General features: G+C 28.2%; 1 protein-coding gene across 2 annotated transcripts in view; it reads right to left on the reverse strand.

The window, feature by feature from the left end:
• Window positions 1–12,323, reverse strand: part of LOC107438242 (growth arrest-specific protein 2) — a 187,550-nt gene that overhangs the window by 159,359 nt on the left and 15,868 nt on the right. For both annotated transcript variants that reach the window (XM_071179981.1, XM_071179984.1), the window contains exons 2-3: window positions 3,227–3,356; window positions 60–196 (exon numbers count right to left, since the gene is read on the reverse strand). The gene's annotated coding sequence lies outside the window, so the exon portion shown is untranslated. The remainder of the gene's footprint in view (window positions 1–59; window positions 197–3,226; window positions 3,357–12,323) is intronic.

Here is a 12,323-nt window from a genome sequence, read left to right on the forward strand (position 1 = left end):
AAGCAAACTAATTTATATGGCACATATGTTTTAAATGAGTTAATTAATTAGGTACATACCTTAATAAGTTTTTTCTTCTTTTTAGAACAAATTTTTAGTTTCAGCTTCCATGAAAATCCATTTTTAGCGGAAGAAAAAATTCATAACATGTATATCCATGTAATAGATGTTTTTTTAAGTTTCAGAAGCTATGAATCTGCAATAAAACATTTTCCATAAAAAAAAAATTTGAAAATAATTGAACAATCAAATGTCAAATGGCAAGGTATAACACTGAATAGACTAGTGATTTCAAGTCTTAAATTTATGTATCTCAAAATTTCTCAGATTTTTTCACATTTTACACCGCCTTAAACACGATATCTCAAGTTGTTTTTAAAATAATTCTCTACAATTTTTCATGAGTGTTTCTGGTTATAGCATACATGTTTTGATCTACAGACTAAGAAGAAAAAGTAGAATTTAAAATTTATGCAGGCTTTTTTTCTCAATGACAAGTGCAAAATTTTTTAAACATTTTCTTTTTTTATCTACATTGATCCGTAACTCAGTAATATATTGCTCTTGCTCTTAAGATAATAGTTCAAAACATAATTGATAACCTTCTAATTGAAATCCCCGAAGGATTTTTTGTTTTGGGGGAGAGAAAGTTCTTCTTAATTTTTTCCTAAAAATGGTCATTTAAAAAAACGAAAATAAAATAATATTAATTTTTATTGCCAGTTTAATAAGTTTTTACACATTATAAAACAAATAAACTAGTTTCCGAAATTTTATATTAATATTAAAAAAAAAGTAGTCTAAACTAATCGGATACCTAAACAAGAAATTAAAATGGAAATACGCTGTAATGGATTAAATTCATATAGAAAAATGCAACGGAATAAAATCTAATGTATTATTTAAGCATTCGTTAAGATTCATTTGCTTACTTTATAAAATATGTTGCGCAAACAAAAAATTTAATTTATCTGTTTAGATTTTTTTAAAGCTATCTCTACAAGAAGGGTTATGAACTGATGCTTTCTCGCAGTCACGAAAACATTTTCAGGAGTAACAGAAATGTTTTCTCTTGCAATATAAAAATGCGTAATATTACATTTGGATCATTTTCTACAAGTTAATATTTTTCCCTGATAAAAAAAAAATTCAATATCTTTAAAATATTAAAGTAAGAAAGAAAAATTTTTTAAAATTCACTTATTCAAGCTATTAAGTTTTTGAGCCTCGGTAACTCAGTGGTTAAAGACACTGAACTTTTATCGTGAAGTTCTGGGGTCCTCTGCGTACAATTTAAGAAACAACGCAAGTTCTTCAGTGGTGCAAGTGCTTCGAGAAGAGAAGTTTGATAATTAGCTTTTTTCTAATGCTATGAACTATAAATCGAGTTTCAAAAACTAATAAAACACATTTACTTTTATTTTATTTTTAAATAACTAGTTTATTAAACAAAAATATCAAATATATGAAAATCTCAGTTTTGAATGTATTGTTGCTTAGGTTTATTTTTGTATTACGCGGTTGGGCTTAAAACCCTCATTGTTGGTTTTAAGCCCATCATTTTCAGATCGATGCGCACAAACTTGTCTGAGATATTAAAAAGCCTCTACCCTCGAGATCTTAGATTTTAAGTTAAATTTTTAATTTACATTTTCTTGATATATATTTGTACTTAAAGAACTTTTGATGATGCAATTTTATTAGACAGCACAATAACTATTTAAAAAATGGAAAATAAAGAGGTCGCTTTCTTAAATTAGAACAAATAGTGCATTATGCTTTTTAAAACTTAAGAATTTTTAAGAGCAACTTTATAGCAACAAAATGATGCGATTTGTGATTTTAAGTACGCAATTTAAAAATTACACGTTTCTCAATTTTATACTTTTTTGAAATCTCAAATTTATTACAATTTAAACTGATGAAAACAGGTTTGGATGACGCTACAAAATTTTTCAACATTAATTGCATAAAAACAAAGATACTAATAAAAGCTCTCAAAGTTGGCAAGTGTACATTCTTTAATTATCTATCAAAAACTGTTGATTGCAAAACTGAATTGGCATTATTTTGTCAGAAAAAATGTATAGAGAAACTGAAGTACCTTTACTCTTTATATCTTAAATAGTGATTGTGCATGTCAATTATATAAATATGCATTTCGTTATGGATAAACGTGATAAGGAAGAAATAAATTGGTGAACAATAAATTAATATTTTAATGTAGATTAAATACTTTAATGTAAATAGAAAAATATTTAAAATAAATCACGATTTACTTTACAAAATGTACTTTTGTCTTCATTAACACACGACATCCAAAAAGTATTAACAAATAAATATTTCATAAAACTGAAATAAAAAGGATAATTACAAAGTACTTTATAAATACAATAGAAATCCGAAATGAAAACTATACAGTTTTCAAATTACAAATATATACATAGAAATGTGAATTATAGTTTTCTATATGTTTTTCAGTTTTAATCAATTTAACTAAACACGAAACATGATCCAATAGAACTTTTAGTTTAGAAGTAGCAAGGGTTTTAGTGAATAAAAGTTTTCAATTCAAAAATGTATTCAATTCAAAAATGTATTCATCAACACTTTTTTTCTTAACTTTTTATTCCGTTGACGTTTTTTTTTCTTTCTTATTTCATAAAATTAGTTTAACTTCTGAACAGTTTATTTCATCGTTTTATTTTTTATCTCATTCGATTTTGCGTAAATAAATAGATAAAATTACATAAGAAGTATCCTTCACTAGTCTCCTCAGAGAATATTCAATTTTCTCCCAGATTACCCACATTTTCCCCAGAAATGGGGTAAGTATACAGCCGAGAGTATATTATATCATTTACGATGGCATAACAAAACTTTTTAATAAAAAATCGTGAAATTAATTTTTTTCTTCACAGAAACTGCCTCTTTCTTGCTATAGTTACTGAACTATATGAAGACAATATTTTTAAGAATAAATATGTGTAGGTAGATTAAGCCTTGAGTTTCATTTGTTTCGATTCAGCAATTTTCAAATAATTGCTTAAAGTTTCTCTGATATTTTATTTTCATTCACATTTACAGGATCGCACTTATTTAGTGTTAAAACAAAAATCTCATTAATTACGTATTAAAAATGTTATCAGTAAATTATATGATATATTAACCATGCAATTTATTAAATACTCTAGCATACAATATTAGTTGAAATTAAAATACTGACCTTTAATGACTATTCCATACAATCAAGCTTCTTTTTCCTCCCATTTAAATTTATCCATGGGAGAGAAACTGGAGCTAAACTATGTCATTGAATAATGTTTTCTCATAAAAAGAACAGATGCGCATTTTTCCTATAAAATAAGGAAACAGTAATTAGTTTCTTAATTTTAAACTGTTTAGTAACAATTTTTCTAAAGATTTCTAGGCAGATGTTTAACTCTACAGTGATGAGAGATTTCTTGTTCATCTTCGTCAGTTGAACTATTTTTCAATTTGAACTCGAACAAGTATTTCATTTATGTAAGTAAACCATATCTGCGTGCATTTCAATAATTTTAGTAGGTCACCATAGGCAAATATTGTCTGCCAACGACAGCCAAGAATATTATTTAATCAAGCTATTCCTGGCATACCTGAATGTCAGCTTAATCAAATTTTATTATTCTGTGAACAACCATGACAAGTGCATAAGGATGAAAATGAAAATTTACTAATACAAAATTATTATAAGCTGTATAGAGCTTAGACTGGATAAACAACAATAAGAATTTCCAGAACATTTGAAGAAGAAAAAAATGCTTAAATGTTTCAATTGTTGCAGGAACGATGAAATACGATTTTGTGCTGCATTTGTGACATACAGAAGAAAGTTATGAAGATTAATTGTATCTCTAAAGCTAACTCTCAGCATTATTTTTGACAAGAAAAAATAGAACATGCGTCAATAACGAGGTTTCTCTTCATAAATTCGTGTCTAGTTTGTATAAGTGATTTCATTTTCTCAGTTTTTAAAATGTCAGATATCTAATTTAGTTTTAGGTTGTGATTTAGTAACTTCGGATGTAATTGACGAGTCAATTGAAGTGTTTTTAAATCTATTTTTATTAAAAGGTGAAATAAAAAGAATAACATAGCGGATTTAGGGAAATATATACTATAAAATTGGAAAATTAAGCACAAGAGTCAACTTTTGATTCAATGATTAAATGTTGAATTTATTAAAGTTGCAATACTTACGGTTTAAGATGAACTAATTAATAATTTCAATTTACATAACAGTTTCTTTTTGACTTTTTATTACGAAGTCGGACATAGAAACGCAATTTATTTGAAAAATATTTAAAAAGAATGAAGGAGTTGCCTCAATTAAGTAATTGATCCAGAATTGACACTCAGTGTTTGTCTTTTTAAAGGAATGAGATTTAATTAAGCGATTATGGTCACATGTTTATGTTTTTAATATATTTATTCCATAGAGGCATATTTTACTATTTTTCACATTTTTGATTAGATTCTTGATGACTGAAAACCAGGTGAGCAAGATTACTGACGAATTTTTAAATATTTCTTAAATTTTGAAAAGGATATTGCAGATGTAATAAGAAAAAGAACTTAAGATGAATAAAAATTGCTAGGAAATTCTTTCAAATATAATCTCAGGTACTAAAACTATATTTGTAAAATCCTTGAACACATTTCTAACTTTGCTTTTCTACTTACTTATGAGAATAATTCCATTTTTTTTTGGTAATATATCAATTATTTTAAATATGCGACATGTATTCTTACATCTCTCATCTCTTTTATTCGTGTAAAAGAAATTTGAATTTAGATGAAAAAAATAGTGAAATAACAATACTCAATTGTTACTTCTCAAATTAAATGTATATTTTTATAGGGGGAAACAAATTTTTGAGACAGTACAATAGCAATAAATACACATTTAAAATTCAATAAATAATATTTATATGAATATTACTTTTTAAGCTAAAATTCAAGGTAAAAGGTAAATTTCTTTTAATTTTGATTAATTTTGTAGGATGATGTTATGCAACCACTATCAATATCATGTTTCAAGAATGATGTAATTAACTCGAAAATGTCTGGATATTTGCATTTGAACTATTATAAAATGCATCTAGGCAGCTAAAAGTAGAAGTACTTAACTTTTGAATTCATGGAATTTAAACTCCAATTTTCCTCTATCTATTTGCTTCATTTAGCTTTCAACTGGAATGGCAGTGACGTAATTTGAAAATGACGCAATGAGAGTTCGAAAAACCTTCTTATTAACAAAATAATCCCTTTCATTCTCATTCTGCTCTTTAAGCCCTGCTCTCAAACAACCCGCACTTTCAAAGGAAAAAATCCTGAAGCGAAAATGAATTTAAAAACTCATTACAAATCTCTAATTGGTCAATTTTCTAGAGTATATTGTCAAATCTTTATACAAATTTCTGTAGAGTATGTCTAGTTTTTGCTTTAACCATAGAAAAAATAAGGATTTAGCCTAATTATATATTTTACCATCCTGTTATAATGCATGAAAGTAAGTGTTTCGCGACGCAACCGCTAAAGCGGCAATATTGCTTCAAACTCAATCATCATTATGCTATAAAATTGGAATGGTAAAAAAAATTAAATAAGTAAAATAAAAATAAAGAGAGAGAAACAGACGTAGCTGCAAACTAAATCTGATGCAAAATCCTTAATCGGCCAAAACAAACAAACAAAATGAAATCAACGAGAGTAGCTCGGGATAGTGAACCCGCATTTATCTGGACGATAAGCTCATAAGGATACGAATTGAAATAATATTAATTTGCAATGACCAGTAAGAGTGATTCCAAACCTCCAGATTCCAAATATTTTACAATTTATTATTTTTTTTAAATACCAATTCTCCGTACCCGGACAAACGTCTAGACTTCGAAATAACCGAACAAATATCTAGACATCTAGTTACCGAACCTGGGCTAACATACATGGGCCATGAACCGAACAAACATCTAGGAGACATCTCCTTGCCCCCAATCACTCATATTCTCAATGAGTATACAAATATCGAAATTATCTATGAAACAACACTTCTGGTAAATGCTTTTCGACTTTTTTGGTGCATTCGCATTATTTAGATGACGCTTTTAATTAGGATCAAGCATACGTATAGTTTATTCTCAGTGCAGTATCCTCTTTCATGGCTTGGGTTGGAGGACTAGTTGGTTAAGGGAGCTAAGCTGGGCAATGTTAAGATTTAGGCATCGCGATGTATCTTTAGTATTGCGTTAATTAGCAATTAGCAAGTAGGTTTTTTAAAAATAAACGTTGCATTTTTTAAAAATTATTTCTCAATACTTAAAGACGTGGATAGCTGCAAAATAGCGGTTGAAAAAACATTAATAGGCTGGATTAATTGTAAGAAAAATTAACAGGATTTGCACAACACTTCGATTCATAATCACATTCGGTTTCATCATGCCAGTAAAACGATAAGTCACGTCTTAATGTTAATGCTTATGAATAAAACAAGTTTTGTGTTTGCATGATGCTTGTAATAACTAGAAATACAACATAACAAAAACAATTGATACGCATGTATTTTTTCAGTATACCTTTCAAAAGCGGGAAATAGAGATTTTTTTCACTACACAAAATTATAAAACTTTTTATTAAATTCCCAAATTTCTTCAAATTTAAATACCTTCGTTGTACTCACGTTATTCAAAATGCACCTACACAAATTAATGTAATGACGAAATAGGCAAATAAAATTACCATAGAGTGGTTTTCACTAATAACCATCGCCTTTTCTATTTCCGTCATAATCATATGACACAACTTCCTATGCATTGGGTGTCGACTTGGACAAAACGAAAATTTCACACAATAAACCCGATTTCGGGTTCAAAAAACACATCACGCATTGATTTATACATGTTTTCATCTTCAATAATTTCCGTGTAACTTAGTGAATTGGAGACAAACTGGGCCAGGATAGCGTCACCCACTACTTCCAACTTAATTTCGCAAAATCACGTGGGCTTACGACGAGAGTGAAAGCATTTTATCAGGGCCTACACCCCTTCCGTATTTACATTAACAGTTAACTCCCCCACTTGGTTTGGGGTGTATCCCCACAAAACTGGAGGAGGGGGTTTGAAATACTTTTCCGCCCCTCAGGCTTAGAAAGTAGTTATTGTTGATCGACCCAGAGAGAGCAAAAGACTATCAAGAGATATCTCTTGAATCGTAGCTATGGTAACGGTAACCATAGGGATAAAACGGTTTCTTTTTTTAGAACAAAAGATGGAATACTGGGCATAAAAGAATAAAAAATTATTCATTCATATTCTAACGCCTTAAATAAAAATATTTATCGATATATGATATTTCTTTATAAATGATATAATTTAAAATATAATAAATAATATATTTATAAATAATACATTTTAAATATTTTTTTCTATATAAATAATTATTTTAAACAATATATTTTACAATTTAAAATTATAGTTGATTCCACTTTTATGAAATAATATCATCTGTGCAATACTTTATTTTGAAGTAGTTTAAAATGAATAATAATAGCAAATACAGAACATTTCGGATGTATTGCTTTTTATGTCTTTTTTTTTCCATATTTTTTAAACTGTTGTGCAAATTACTACTATATAAAGCAATTGCTATTACGAAATAATCTATAGTACAATAAAAATATTAGTAAATCATAAAGTAATTTACTACAAAAAAAGCAATAGAGCTATCAACTGCTATAGTTCCAAATGATACAAAATAAACTGTGGAGCAAATAACTATTATAGTATAGTATAGTAATAGTATATTATAGTAACAGTATATTATATAGTAAAATATTAAAAACTACTTATAGACTACAATACTACAAAATAAATTTGGATAATGAGGAATAAAGTTCGTAGGCAATGTAAATAAAGGAAAAATAAACTGGCTAATCATCGGTAAGCAGTAAATTAATTTACAATGTAAAATCATTAAAATGTACCATTAGTAATTTATGGGGACCGGGATAGCCTAGTTTGAAAGGCACTGGGCTTACGTTCATGGTAATTGAAGTTTGAATCCAGCAGGCCGAAGACCCGTGCAGCAGGCCCGTGTAGTAGAGAATGGTGACTGTACACGTCGGGTTACAAAGTCCTTCATGTTTTCATAACAAAAAAATTCCTATGGGGGTACTGAATTGGATATTGATCATTCTCTAATTCAGGTCAATATTACGGTTTGTGGATGAATAAATGTTTGTATGAATGGATCTGTCCTATGAACGGGTGTGACGCATGGGTGTTGCAGAAGTCGAATCTTTGGTCATCACTGGAAAACAAGAACAAGCGCTTTCCTTGCATTAATGGCCTACGTCAACAGCAACAACAACAGTAATTTATTTACAAGTCATGAAAAACTCATATTTGCGAAAAGACTGAATTGTTAAAAATTTGACATTTACATCTATTTAATTAACAATAATTAACCGTAAATATTACTTGTGAAAAGATAATCAACAGTTTGAAACATAATCTGTTATTTCAGTGTTTATTATGCAGGAAATTAACCTTTTTTAATTAGTAGAGTAACCGCGTTATAATTGAATGAACAAGCGTTCAGGTAAATATTATTGCAAAACTTTAGAATGTCACGAATTATGAATTCAATCAAGCGAACAATTTATTCATTCATGCGTTAATAGACATAGAATAGCTTTAAGATTGCAGTTTAATCATTTTAACTACATATATTTTAGGTGTTTGTATAAATAAGCACCTTCCTTATTTTCCTCCTCTGTTTATAGTAAACATTTCGCGGCTTCTTTATCTCCATCCCCAAGTTATTTCATAACACCCTAGGCCAGAAAATGTTTACATTGCATACATTCGTTTACCGCGCAATCCTTCCTCATTCGCTTGTTGTGAAGATGGGCTCTGCCCGAGATCGAGATTTTGCTTAAGTTCAAACAACTAGATAAGATCAATGTTTTAAAATAATTCTAATAGTAAATTAACGTTTTCACTCCTTTTCCTTGACAATTCTAATTTTTAAATTGCCTGATTTGTTCTTCTTGTAACTGTTTGTAGTACAGACGGAACAGTTTGCTCCAATTCTTGCTTCTTACCTAACAGAAATATAGATTGGGATCGAAACATCTGTGGAAAAAGTAGTTTAATTGTTTTCTCATAATAGAAACAATAGCTTGTCTATTTTTGTTGAACTTCGTTTTGGTAAACTATTCACTACTGTTCTACTTTCTGAAGGTTTGATTTAAGAAAAGATATAATACTCGATACATTATTACAAATAAAAAAAAGATGCTTGTAAATATTGGTATGTAATTAGTGGAAACTAATAAAATATTCCTTTTATGTACACGGAGAGAATATTTGTGTTAAAATTACCTAACTGTATGGTAATAACATTTCTGGTAAAAAAAAACTAATTCTGGTTTATACAGTCGAAATGTACAGTATTTAAACCCTATTTTGAGTTTTTAAAAATTATTTTTCCTGTCTTATGGTAGCGTTGACCGTAAATTATGGTTTTCTCAATTATAATTCTTATTGCAACACATCTAGGAAAAAAACTGAACAAAAAATTTAATTTAATCGAACAAATGGTTTTTATACGATCCGTAATGTATCATGATAAATATACCAAATTTTACCACACTTAATTAATTTTATCATAGAATATAAAACCACATTTTACTGTTCATTTAACTAAAATCATTACCAAAGCGCTTCGGCAGAGCTTTAGTAATGATTTTGGTGAGAGCGCTTTTTTTTCTTCTGAGAAATTAAATTAATTAATCTTTTGTTCTGTATGGGTCTAATCCTGTTCGTGATGCCCAAATGCACAATTAGTTGCTCAATTGATTCTGTTTCCAGAATCAATTGAGTAATTTTGAGAATTTGTTCAAAGACTACTTTTCAAAGGATGATGATGATATTTTGACTTTTTAAAGACTTTGAAATAATTGTTGGGGAAATAAAAAATTGTTGGGGAAGTAATATTGTTGGGGAAATAAAAAATTCGTGAAATGAATTAGCCGATGTAGATTCTTCAGATTACGGGATAAAAATGAAGAACAGTTGAAAATCAACTGTTTTGTTCCTATGATAGATGCTTACGAGGCAATTAAAACTGTTAGTTCTCTTGTAAAGTAAAATGAAAATTCGAATCAATTTTTAGTTACAGTTTTTAAGTTAGAAGACTTCTGGAAAGCAGGTGCGAATAAGAAACAAAACAGCGAGCTATTGCCGATTAATTTGCTAATAATTCTCTCTAATTTCTGCAATAGTTCAATACTTCAATCTCAGATTCTGCAATCAGTTTACTCCTATTTGTTAGTTTCTTTTCAATGATTTTTTATTTGCTTCTTTTACAGAATAAAAAAAATATATAAAGCAGAGAAAGTAAATACACTTTTTGGATTTCTTCTGAACTATACACTTTTTCTTTTCTTATAAGTTTATAACTTTATAACTTTATTTTACTTTGAATTAATTATTTATATTTATTATAAGAATATGTAAAGAAGTTATTAATTTAATGTAAAGTGCAAAATAAAAACTTTTATTGAATAGAAATACAGTGTACTATCGATATCCCAAAGTTGAAAGGACGATAAAAAAAAATTTCGAGTTTTCGAGATAACAAGTAACCTAAAAAGTAAAAAAAAAGTATATTCTAAAATATTACTTTTAAAAGTAGAGTCATGAAACGTAAGAATAACTGCAATTAAATATATGTATGTGATGATAGTTGACCATAAGTCTAAATACAACAATAATAATTTATTATGGTTTTGGTTTACAACAAACATACATTGTGATTTTTCCGAAAAAATTCATTTTCTATTCCGAAATATTTTTCACATCGAAAGGTTTTGAGAAGAAACCCTTCGACATAGAAATTCATATTGATATTAAATGGATATAGGAGGGAAAATATTTTTGACATAACTAGGTTTTTGAGATATCTAGAGTATATTGTATATGTTAACTTACAAATTTATAAAAGAACTTTATTCTTAGAAAACGCAAATAGATATAAACAATAGAAAATGCGTATTGATTGAGTTTCATGGAAAATTTATGAACTGTTAACGTGAATTACTTTTAATGTGAACAAATTTTTTGTCTCCCTTCAAATTGACGGTAACGAGGTTTAGCTGCGTTTTATAACTAGTAAAACTCAATTACGTAAAAGAATTTATAAATTTTGTATATAGTTTATAATTTTGTATATACTAAATCGTATATACTAATCGTTTATAATTTTGTATATACTAAATCATAAGAAACAATTTTGCCTTTTGAAAATTTACTTTTCCGATTTACAAGGTTTTTTGACATCTTAAGAGAAAAAAATTGTTTCATCAGAACAACCTTGGGACATAATTTATCCGGGAAATACGAATAGCACGCAAAACATCATTGCGAAACCAACTAATATGTTTCTTTATTTGAAAAGCGAAATTTTTCCGTTCCTCGGATAAGCGATTAGTGAGCATTAAATCCCTGCCAACTCTATGCATGACTTCTTAAAATTATCACATCCAGGATGACCATTCACAAATTATCACATTTTCCCTCATTTCCTTTTATTACATGCTATTATGATATTTTTCACTCAATAGAAAAATAGCATAATTTTCGCATCTAACTGTAAATGAAAGCAACTAGCTATGTAATACAGTAATGCTACGTTTGAGTTGTTGGTAAATATAGGCGCTGTTAGAAATTCAAAATAAAACGTACTATCCATAACGTATACATAACCATCCTTAGTATAAGGTACGAGCAATTGCATCATTGGATAATGCACTGAAATTTAGTTTTTAGTCTAAAAAACATTTCTCTCCCTTCTGTGCACAAACATATCATAGTTTAGTCTGAATTTTTTTTACTATTTTTGGAAATAGTTAAAAAAAATTCACTTGTTTTTTTTTTAAATATTGCGGTTTAATATATTTAGAAGTAAAAAATACAAAATCTGAATTTAAAAAAGTTAAATCTGAAGAAAAAAATTATTCCTGGTTTAGGGGCACTTAGCTACATCCAATCCAGCGCATTCAAAATAAATAGAAGTAGAAAATATTTAAACTTAGGTTGGTTTAGAATTTCCTTGATTTAGCTTCTGTGCTTAGCTATCTGAGTTCACGGAGAATATTCAAAACTACATAGACCAAATGAGCTTAAAGAGCATTTTAGTTTCATCAAAATTAAATATAAATAATTAAAATTAAAATGTCAATAAAATAAAAATCTGAAAAATTTTATTTCGGAAGG

The sequence above is a fragment of the Parasteatoda tepidariorum genome, chromosome 4 (assembly GCF_043381705.1).
Source record: "Parasteatoda tepidariorum isolate YZ-2023 chromosome 4, CAS_Ptep_4.0, whole genome shotgun sequence".
Classification (NCBI taxonomy): domain Eukaryota; kingdom Metazoa; phylum Arthropoda; class Arachnida; order Araneae; family Theridiidae; genus Parasteatoda; species Parasteatoda tepidariorum.